Source organism: Eretmochelys imbricata, chromosome 2, assembly GCF_965152235.1.
Source record: "Eretmochelys imbricata isolate rEreImb1 chromosome 2, rEreImb1.hap1, whole genome shotgun sequence".
Classification (NCBI taxonomy): Eukaryota; Metazoa; Chordata; order Testudines; family Cheloniidae; genus Eretmochelys; species Eretmochelys imbricata.
This window is the reverse complement of record NC_135573.1, coordinates 213,579,522-213,589,970: the sequence shown is the minus strand read 5'-3', so window position 1 is coordinate 213,589,970 and position 10,449 is coordinate 213,579,522. Positions and strand designations below refer to the sequence as shown.

Sequence of the window (10,449 nt, the reverse complement as noted above, 5' to 3'; positions counted from 1 at the left end):
CGCGCGTGGGGTGTTGGGTCCTGTCGTCTCCATTCCAATCCTCCCCCCCCCCCACCCCGCGCGTTAGCGGGCCGATGGTACGGCCCAGGGGAGTGGGGAGAAGCGGTGGCGCGCGAATGTAGCTCTGTGGCGCTGTTCTTCGCCGCTTCGTTGTGTGCGGCTGCTGCGTGCTGGCGTGCGCTCCTGCGGCCGGGCAGCCCCCGGAGGTAAGGGCGGCGGGGGATCCGCTGGCAGGGAGAAGCGTGAGGGGAGGTGGGAGGCACCGCCCCGGGCAGGGGAAGCGAGAGGGAGTTTGGCTGGGGGGGTGTCCATCGTCGGCAAGTTGTGTCCAGCACTGGGCACCGAGCCGCCTGGCCCCTCTGGAGCTGGGGTGGGTTGTTGCGTGTGGTGGTTGTGGGAGCTCTCCGGGCACGGCAGCCCTGCAGGGGGGCGGAAATAAATGGCTCAGCCGTGCGCTGCCCCTTGTTGCACGGGCTGTGATGAAGCAGGTGGCTGCCTGGTTGTGCAGTGTCACGAAAAGAATAGTTTGTGTGGAGCAGTGGGTCGGTTGCTGGGAGCGCTGCAGTTTCAAACAGGGATCCCCGGAACCCCTGGAGTTTAGGGGATCGCAGCCTTTGCATTATAGCAACCGCCCCCACCCAATTGGTAGGTGGATTTCCCGGCTTGGTTGTGTTTTAAAATATGCCTCCTGCATGAATTCTGGGATGTGCGTTGTGACCCTGGTGGTATTATTTTAAATATATCACTATATAATTTAAAAAAAAAACGGCTGAGGTCATTTTTTAGGAGTGCAAATTATAAATTGTGGTTGCAGGTGTCTGCTGACCTGTGGGTCAGTAACACCTTCCGGGGTTTATTTAAAGTACTTTTAACAGACCTCATTTATAATATGTCCAGTTCTATTTTATTTTTATGCTCACAAAGTTAATTAGCTTTCAGGTAGACAGTTTTTTCTCCCCATCAAAACTCAAGGTTCAAGACTTGTGAAAATACGCAGCTGGAAATTTTACTAAATATGCATTTGTACTCTTTATACCTATTTATACCCATCCATCAAAAGGAAATTGCATTGCAGTTATAAGAGGATGGATTAAAGGCCCAATGTAAAACTAACAGATCCATGAAATACAACAGAGTTTGTTCAGGATATGGTAGATTAAAATTCCAGTTGACAATTTATCTTGAACTACCTAGTAGATGTGAAATGGATTAAATGACTTGTAAAGGGAAAATATAGGTTTGTGCCATTCTGTTGTTTTTCTGATATATAAGAAGACCTGTACACTACTTGTTTCTGCTTCCTCCTTCCCACATTAGTAATTCAGTCAGGGTGGATTTTAAAAAAACAGTAATATGAATTTTAAAAAAAAAAACCTATTTAAAATTAAATTTCAAACTGACAACCTAAGTTAAAGCTAAAACTTATTATAATCTATTAAAATTTAAATTAAATTAAAATATTCAGGCAGCATATGTTTGCTGCTAACGTTTTAAAGAACGTCCGCCTACTGTGCTGATGGGAGTCATTGGTTAAGCACTGGCTAGCGTGTGTTGAAGTGCTGAACCTGCTGTAGACAACAGTGTCCTCTTCTGCAGGTGAACAGAGATGATCATCATTTCACTTTGTTTTGCTAATTCAGTTCAATAACTAGCTCATTCAAAGTTGAGAAACTGAGAGTTGAAAAAGCTACAAAGCTTGTTTTCCTCTTCCAGTATGAATAAAAACAAGTTGTTAGATGATGAGATTTGTAGTCCTAAAATCTTGAAGGATGTGGTGACCAGAAACATTGAGTTCAATCCATTAGCTACAGATAATTTCTTTTGTTTAATAAATCAGCTAGTTTTAGATGCAAAACATATTAAACTTTTTTTTCTTGTGTATACAGCACAACATTTAAGGTAGTTTTATTTAACTATATAAAACATTTAAACATGCTGCTTTTGTACATGCATAGGCCTTCCCTGAATTAATTCCTGTTTGAATGAGAGCATATCTTTTAGAAAAACATTCAATCCTGATTTAACAATTGCCGGTGTTGGAGAATTCTTCATAACACTTGGTAAGTTATTCCAATGGTTCCTTATCCTCACTGTTTAAAAAATTGTGCCTCATTTTAAGACTGAATTAGTGTAGCTTCAGCTTGCTGACAGTGAATCTTGTTATACCTTTGCTAGATTGAAGACACCTTTAATACTGCATTTCTATTCCCTGCGTAGGTACTTACAGGCTGTAATCAAGTCACCTTCACCTTTTCTTTAACAAGCTAAGCTTTAGTCTTTCACTTTTAGGCATGTTTTCTAGTCCTTTAATAATTCTTGTGAAACTTCTTCTCTGAAACTTCTCCATAAAAATACTGAAGGAAAAAGTGCTCTTTTTTAAGGATCCAACTCTCCATTCCTCTAACTGAGGGCTCAGAGAGCTTTCAATATGCTTTTCTTAGGCTATGTCTACACTAGAGAGCTTACAGCAGCAGAGCTGTACTGTTACAGCTGCGCTTCTGTAAGATCTCTTGTGTAGCTGCTCTATGCTGATGGGAGAAGCTCTCCTGCCAACATGGCGCTGCCCACATCGGTGCTTATGGTGGTGTAACTTATGTCGCTTGGGGGCGGGGGTGTGTTTTTCACACCCCTGAAGTATGTCTACGCTACGAAATTAGGTCAATTTTATAGAAGTCGAATTTTAGAAATCAATTTTATACAGTCAATTGTGTATGTCCCCACTAAGCACATTAAGTTGGTGGAGTGCGTCCTCACTACCGTGGCTAGCATTGACTCACGGAGCGGTGCACTGTGGGAAGCTATCCCACAGTCTCTGCTGCCCATTGGAATTAAAATCAACAAAATTCGGTTTCCAGGCAGCCCTGGTAAGCCAAAGGGTACGCAGGGTTGGCTTCTTCTGCCTTCATAACATGTGGGAATGGTTTCAAACTGCAGCGCCCTCCTTTCCCATAGCAACCAATGTTGGTTGGGTTTACCATTTAAAAGGAGGGGCTGCGGTTTTGGGGTGGATGTGCTCCCCACACCCCACCACCTGGCTATTCTCTGGGATGATCCCTTCACCCCTCCCCCCACCACGTGACTATTCTCAGGGATGATCCCTTTTAGCCAAGCACAAACAGCCCAGTGTGAACAGGGTCCTTTTACTGTTCCCTTACAAAAATTCCCCTATTTCAACCAGGTGACCATGAATGATATCACTCTCTGAGGCTAACACAGAAAGATAAAGACTGAATGTTGCTTGAATGTGACCAAAACCAGGACCATTTGCTGCCATGCTTTGTGCTGCAATGATTCCAGACTATTTGCTCCTGGCTTGGTGTGGTAAAGTGTCCTACTATGGAGGACGAAATACGGCAGCCCTCCCCAGAAACCTTCTGCAAAGGTTTTCACAGTATCTCCAGGAGAGCTTCATAGAGATGTCCCTGGAGGATTCCCGCTCCATCCCCAGACACATTAACAGACTTTTCCAGTAGCTGTACTGGTCACGAATGCATCCCAAGTCTTCAGGGCAAATCAAACATTAAACACTATTGCTTTTAAACCCTGTGTTTTAGTTACAAATGTGCACTCACCAGAGGTGCCTTCTCTGCCTTCAGAGTTGGGAATCCTGCCTTGGGAGGGTATTGGTTCCAGGGTGATGAAAAGGTCCTGGCTGCCAGGGAGAATGGATTCACTGCTTGCCTGCTGCGCATTCTCCTTCTCCTCCTTCTCCTCCACAAAATCCTCCTCTGTGTTGCGTGAGACTCCCCCCTTGCAGGTGTCCACAGACAGTGGTGGGGTAGTGGTAGGGTCCCCCCCTAAAATGCCATGCAGCTGATCACAGAAGTGGCATGTATGGGGCTCTGACCCGGAGCGACCGTTTGCCTCCTTTGTCTTTTGGTAGGCTTGCCTGAGTTCCATGACTTTCACTGCTGTGTATCCTTGTTGTAGCCTCTGTCCATCACGCCCTGTGCAATTTTGGCATATATATTAGCATTTCTTCTTTTTGATCAGAGTTCTGCCTGTACAGATTCTTCTCCCCATACAGCAATCAGATCCAATGTCTCCTGTTCGCTCCATGCTGGAGCTCGTTTGCGATTCTGGGGGGACTGCATGGTCACCTGTGCTGCTGAGCTCTCCACGCTGACCAAACAGGAAATGAAATTCAAAAGTTTCTGGAGCTTTTCCTGTGTACCTGGCTAGTGCATCGGAGTTGAAAGCGCTGTCCAGACCGGTCACATTGGAGCACTCTGGGATAGCTCCTGGAGGCCAATAACATCGATTTGTGTCCGCACTACCCCAAATTCGACCCAGCAAGGTCAATTTTAGCGCTACTCCCCTCACTGGGGAGGAGTACAGAAGTCAATTTTAAGAGCCCTTTAGGTCGATGGAACGGGGTTGCTTGTGTAGACGCATTCATTATAAAATCGACCTAACAAGGCTAAATTTTACCTAACCCTGTAGTATAGACCAGGGCTTAGTGACGTAAGTTTTGCTGACATAAGCGCTGGTGTGGGAAGTGCTATGTTAGCAGGAGAGCATCTCCCATCAGCATAGAGCAGCTACACAAGAGATATTACAGAAGCGCCGACATAAGTGGTAGTGTTGACATAGCCCTAGTCACCCAAGAAACTTAACGAAAACAGGAAAGTAAAAAGTCTCTTCTTATCTTGAAAATTCTTAAGAAACATCAAGAGAAATTGAGTGTGTGCTCTTTTTTGTTTCTTTTATAGGTAATCTTTTAAGAGATTGTTTAATCAACCAACTGAATTTTCTTCCATTGGTAGGTGCAAGTCAGATCATTATTTTATCTGAACATATTTTTGTGGTGTTTAAATCTTACTCCGTTGTTTCAGTGGTGTGAATTGCCTCACTGAGTTTCAAAAATCAATGAAGTCCATAGATGTATAACATATGTCTTGTTTTGTTACTGCTGTTATAATAAATATACAAGTGCTTGTGGATTCTGTTTTATTGTACCCACATTCCAGATTACCCCTCTTCTGTCCACTAGTTTTTAATTACTGGGACTGTTTGGATTGCCACAGTTTGCCATAGTCTCTTCCATTCATAATTCAAACAAAAAACTTTAGCTGCTTTGTAAATGTGCTCTAACTAAATTTTGTAAATGTAATCTATCTAACTTCCCTCTATGTGCTGGCAATACTCCTACTAATGCAGCCCAATATGCCATTAGCCTTCTTGGCAACAAGGGCACACTGTTGACTCATATCCAGCTTCTTCACTGTAATCCCCAGGTCCTTTTCTATAGAACAGTCGGTCTGAAGCCTGTAGCGGTGCATGGAATCCTAAGTGCAGGACTCTGCACTTGTCCTTGTTGAATTTCATCAGATGTCTTTTAGCCCAATCCTCCAATTTGTCTAGGTCACTCTGGACCCTGTCCCTACCCTTCAGTGTATCTGCCTCTCCCACCATCTTAGTGTCATCCGTGAACTTGCTGAGGGGCAATCCATCCAGATCATTAATGTACATGTTGGAAAAAAACCGGTCCCAGGACAGACCCCTGGGGCACTCTGCTTGATACTGGCTGCCAACTAGATATCAAGCTGTTGATTACTAGCCATTGAGCCCAACAATCTAGCCAGCTTTCTGTCCTTATAAATGACTATTTAGGAATGTTTTGTGCACTGAGTGATTATCAAGCTCAGCTTGCCTGTTTATTTTTGATGTTTTCTCAGCTTGTTCATAGAATTTTCATTCTGATTGCTCAGATTTAAGGACCCCTTATTTATGCTGCACTGAAGGCAATAAACTGTCATCTATGTGTGTGTCACTGTTAGAGTCTACAAATAAAAACAGTTCCATATTGAGATGTCAGAGATACTATATATTTCATCTCAGGGTTGATGTGGGTGAATATTTTAAATGTGGGCTTGGGAAGAGATACAACTTGCTTGAATGCTTAAAAATCACTGAAAAATATGATTTCTTCCCCAATTTGTTACAGTTGTTTTTCATTATTCTGGACATACTGATTATCCATCCAAAGGCAACTGAAATCTCCAGTAATAGTGCCACATTGGAAAGAAGTTGACAAATGAAAAAAATCTGTCGGTTCTCCCTGGCGTGCTTGTGGACTATTTTCCTGGTCTGTGATGTCTAAGGACACTTCTAAATTTGTTGTCCCACTTCAAAATCTGATTGCTTTTTTGAGTCTCTTTCATGATTCACAAGTCAGAAAACTAATCTGATTGCTCTAAGGATAGACCCTGGGACATACCCATTATATTTGTCAGAAATAATGCATCTCAAGACTTTGTGTACCACAAACAGGGATCAGGGTGAAACTTTCTAGTTTCAGACAAAAATATGTTTATTGGCCTTAAGTGGTTCAGCAGCTTTGCTCTATTATAAAACAGACAAACTAGTTAACTTAAGAACTTTCTGGGGATACAAATATTTCAGGGACATGTGTTTTGTGCTATATAACTCCACATCGTTTATTTCTGGAAAAAAATACATTTTATATCCTTTTATACAGAGGTAGAGATATTAAAAATATATATAAACCCTACAGTCAGTATGTGGTAAAGATTCTTTTTATAGAATTATTTTTTTTATGTTGGGGTATGGTGGAACAGGGCAAGTGTGATGAAGAGATGCTATGTATTTCTGTCACATAACTGATCTAAGAATAGAGTGATTTAGGCCCCAGTCCTGCAATGGATCCATAAGAGTGCAAGCATCTGTCCCTGTGGTTCAAATTGTGCAGGATCAGGGCCTTACTGACACATACTACCTAACTTGAATAAAAATAATTAGGTGATAGGCTAGCTAGATGAGATGTGCAAGAAGAAAGCTGGTGATTTGTAGGTAAACAATGTTGCAATTTTCTCTTGTTCAGTTTGTTACCAGTCCAGCACAGGATATGCTCTTCTCATATAGTAACTTTTATTTATATGTTACATAGGAAGCTCTTGGTGAACGTTTTTAAATACTGTATTACTCTTCTGTTGATTTTTAGTTTCCAAGAACACAGGAAAGTTCTGCTAGGAAAATAAATTGGTAGTTATTCTTACCACATGATAGAAATCTTGCCTAGAGGCAGCCTTTTGTTTCTATGCTTCATAGAGCTTTGGAAGTTGGAAATTCTTTTTAAAAAGGATTTTCACACAGTGAACATCTTTACATTCATTGCAACAGGATGATCCACTTTAGGTCTATGCATAGGAACGTAGGTCTCCTGAACTGAGTTATCCTGATGTCAGATAGTTGAGTCTTGTGTAAAGGTGCACTATAATTATGTGATGAGTCATGCTAGCAAATGGATCTTGTTAGCTCCGACCAGGCTATAAAAGAGGGTGAATTAGCCATGGCTAGAAGAAAAAATTAGGGTTGGGAAAGTTATGCAATGAAAACCTTAGAGGTCATGCAGGGAAACCTTTAGAAAATGGGAAAGATGGAGACTGATGAGTGGGGTTTATACTTGGTGGTGGTTCTAGTTGACAGTAAAGATAAACTCCAGGAACATGACAAATAGACCATATTAAATACATTATCTGTTCAGAGGAAACAAGGGAAAAGGGGGAGAAATTGGTAGCCCTACCCACATAATTCTAGACCTCTGCAGGTGTGTGGCAGAGGGTTATTGGTGACTTCATGTTTATAGTCAAGGCCCAGCATATTTGGTGGTAAGTGGAACAGGATTTCTTTAGCTTTCCAATACGGCAGAATGGACATTGTATGAATGATAAACTAAAAAAATGAAGATATTTAGTGAAATTAATAATACAGTCAATTTTATATCATTCATTTCTATTCTGCCCCTAATTTATTAATTTTCAATGTGCTGCAGATTTTTATATAGATAATTAATAACTATACATATCTAGAAATTGTTGGGGGTAAACTGGAGATCTAAGCATCCAAGTAGGTGACTATTAAGTCTGTTCACACGCAAGAAGGGTTGGGATGTGGTTTAGGACTGAGATAATCACAATAGCTGAATATCTGCTCAAATGATTAGCAGTGACATAGCTAGTAATCTTGACATTTTAGACCGACGTAATTGGGCTTCAGAAATAAACAACTTAAATGAATTCAGTGATTCACACTTCTCAAATACTTTTTCAGTCTGCGCACATGGAAAAACTACATTTTGGTTCATGTTTGGGAGGGGAGGCTTTCTTCACAACCTTAAATATAAGAGAGAACTTAAAAGCAAAAGCTCACGCTGAAGAACAATTATGTGATAAATTCTGTTGCTGTGGCATGGGACCCTGCCCATAGGTTCTGTGTTCTAGTGACATATAGTGATTTATTTAGTAGTTTTCTAGAACCAAACCTACTCCCTTCTTTAGCGGAGTCAGGTATCTGAAGCACTGGAACTGTGCAGGTATCCACTTCCCCATCTCACTGCTGCAGGAGACAACATTGTCAGGAAATGACTTATTCTTTCTCTCACTGTCTTGTGATAAGCTATGACCCATGCATGGCTTTGAAATTGTCTGGTATTATACAGTTCTCTCCCCCCGCCCCCTTCGGTGGTATCTTCAGAGAATTACTCTCAAATGAACTGTCTCGTCCCATCTCCATCCCCCATTTGTGAAAACCCCAGCTGACAGTTTTATTTTTTTTTTTCTGTCTTTTGAGTTTGGACAGATTATTTATTTAGCCCTAATACATTTTTCAGTCTTGGGATGATAAACAAAGTAGTCCAAGTTGATTGCAGCATAGTTGCAACATTTAACGTTTTACCAGGGACATTTTTTTTTTCCCATTGTGTTGTGTCCCTTTTGACTCTTTCATTCTGTTCCCAGTGGCTGCAATTTACTGTTGGTTGATAGATCCTGACAACATTTGAATGTTATAGACAGCATCGAAGTGGGGAGAAAAATGGCACACGCCTTTAACTGTGCTGAAATTCCTTTGACTAGGAATAATTTTTGCAGTGACAGGGTGGGTGTATGGTAGGATTTAACTGGGTACTCATGATAGCAAGAATGTGCAATAAAATTAGGAACAACAGGCGCATGTGAGTTGTCATTACAGACTTCAAATAGATGCAACCTAAAGAGTTTTTATTGTGATTTGAATAAACACTAATAATAATCAAGCCCCCCACGCAACCACAAACCAATCTAAGTGCCCCATTATTTCGCTGATTTCAGACCTGAAAACCTGCTGCCATATCATACTGTTCCTATAGAAAATTTTCAAGTAACTTTAAAAAATAAATTGACTCAATACTGACATTCAATTTAGATTGTAAAAGTGTAATTTCTTACAGAATAAGGCATTCTACTAAGGATGTAATTTATTAACAATATGGGTGATCAACAGGACCACAGTACTATAAGTGAAGTGAAACAGAATGATGTCATCTTTAAATTCACAATGCAGGCTAGACTAGGGAATTTTACTCCACAATTTCCCACTGATGCTGTGCTGGTGTCAATGTGGTGGGAGCTCTACTGTAGACAAGGCTTTAGCCTCTGACAGCTTATGGCGTTTTTGCCACCACATCAAGTAACCATGCTCCAGTCTTCCCTATAGTACAGCTCCCACTTGTGTAGGTAAAATAGTGGTAGTTAAAATGTGTATGTGTTCATACAGTTCTGGAGAACCCAGACAGTTTTGTAAAATGATCCAGCACACTATGCCACAACTCAGTTGGCTTTGTTTTTAATCTGATTGCACTGTTACTGCATGTCAGTAGTACAGAAAAGCAGATACAAATTAGAGAAGGGACATGCTAATCACTCTGCCTTCTAGCTCCTAAGGTTTATACTGCTATTTTATTTGACTTCAAAGTATAAAACTATTTCTCAACCTGAAATTTCAGTCACATTAATGTAGTATATTTGTGTGCAAAATGTATGATCTGATTGTATTTACAATAAAAATCATTCATAAATAATTCTGCTTTTCACAAATATCTATCAGATGCATGAGTAATAAAGCAAAGCTAAGGCATGATTTCATCATTGTCGCCCTCATCCTTCCTTTCATTTGTCTGTTCCTATCACTTGTTGTGCTGTTTAAACTTAGGATAGGTATAACTACAAAGTTTTGTTGGAATAGCTATGTCAGTCAGAGGTGTTTAAAAACAAACAAACAAAACCTTCACACCCCTTAGCTGACATACCCTTGCCAATCAAATTCCTAGTGCAAACACAGCTATGCTGACAGATGAGTGCTTCTGTTGGGGAAGCTAATGCTATTTGGGGAGATGGTGTTATTAGGCCAACAGAAAAATGCCTTCTGTTGGCATAATCTGTGTCTACTAGGTGGTTCTGCAGGTATAGCTATAGCGGTGTAGCTATGCCAGTAAAGCAGTTGGAGAGTAGACAAGGCCTTAGACTGTGAACTCTTTGGGCTAGGGACGATGTATTTTACTTGTTTGTAAAGTGCCCAACACCCTTATATGGCTGTATTAATAATAATCATCACATATTTATGATCTTAGTTTGTAGATTTAAACTCGTGGACAAATGTAATCTAGAATTA

General features: G+C 41.0%; 1 protein-coding gene across 5 annotated transcripts in view; it reads left to right on the top strand.

Annotated features, from left to right (window-relative positions):
* Positions 1–94: 94 nt before the first annotated feature.
* BZW2 (basic leucine zipper and W2 domains 2) overlaps positions 95–10,449 on the top strand; it is a 77,506-nt gene continuing 67,151 nt past the window's right edge. For 2 of the 5 annotated variants that reach the window (XM_077811415.1, XM_077811411.1), the window contains exons 1-3: positions 95–206; positions 1,956–2,060; positions 4,713–4,762. The gene's annotated coding sequence lies outside the window, so the exon portion shown is untranslated. Of the gene's footprint in view, positions 207–1,955; positions 2,061–4,712; positions 4,767–10,449 lie in introns of all 5 variants that reach the window. The other 3 variants (XM_077811412.1, XM_077811413.1, XM_077811414.1) reach the window with 3 other exon arrangements.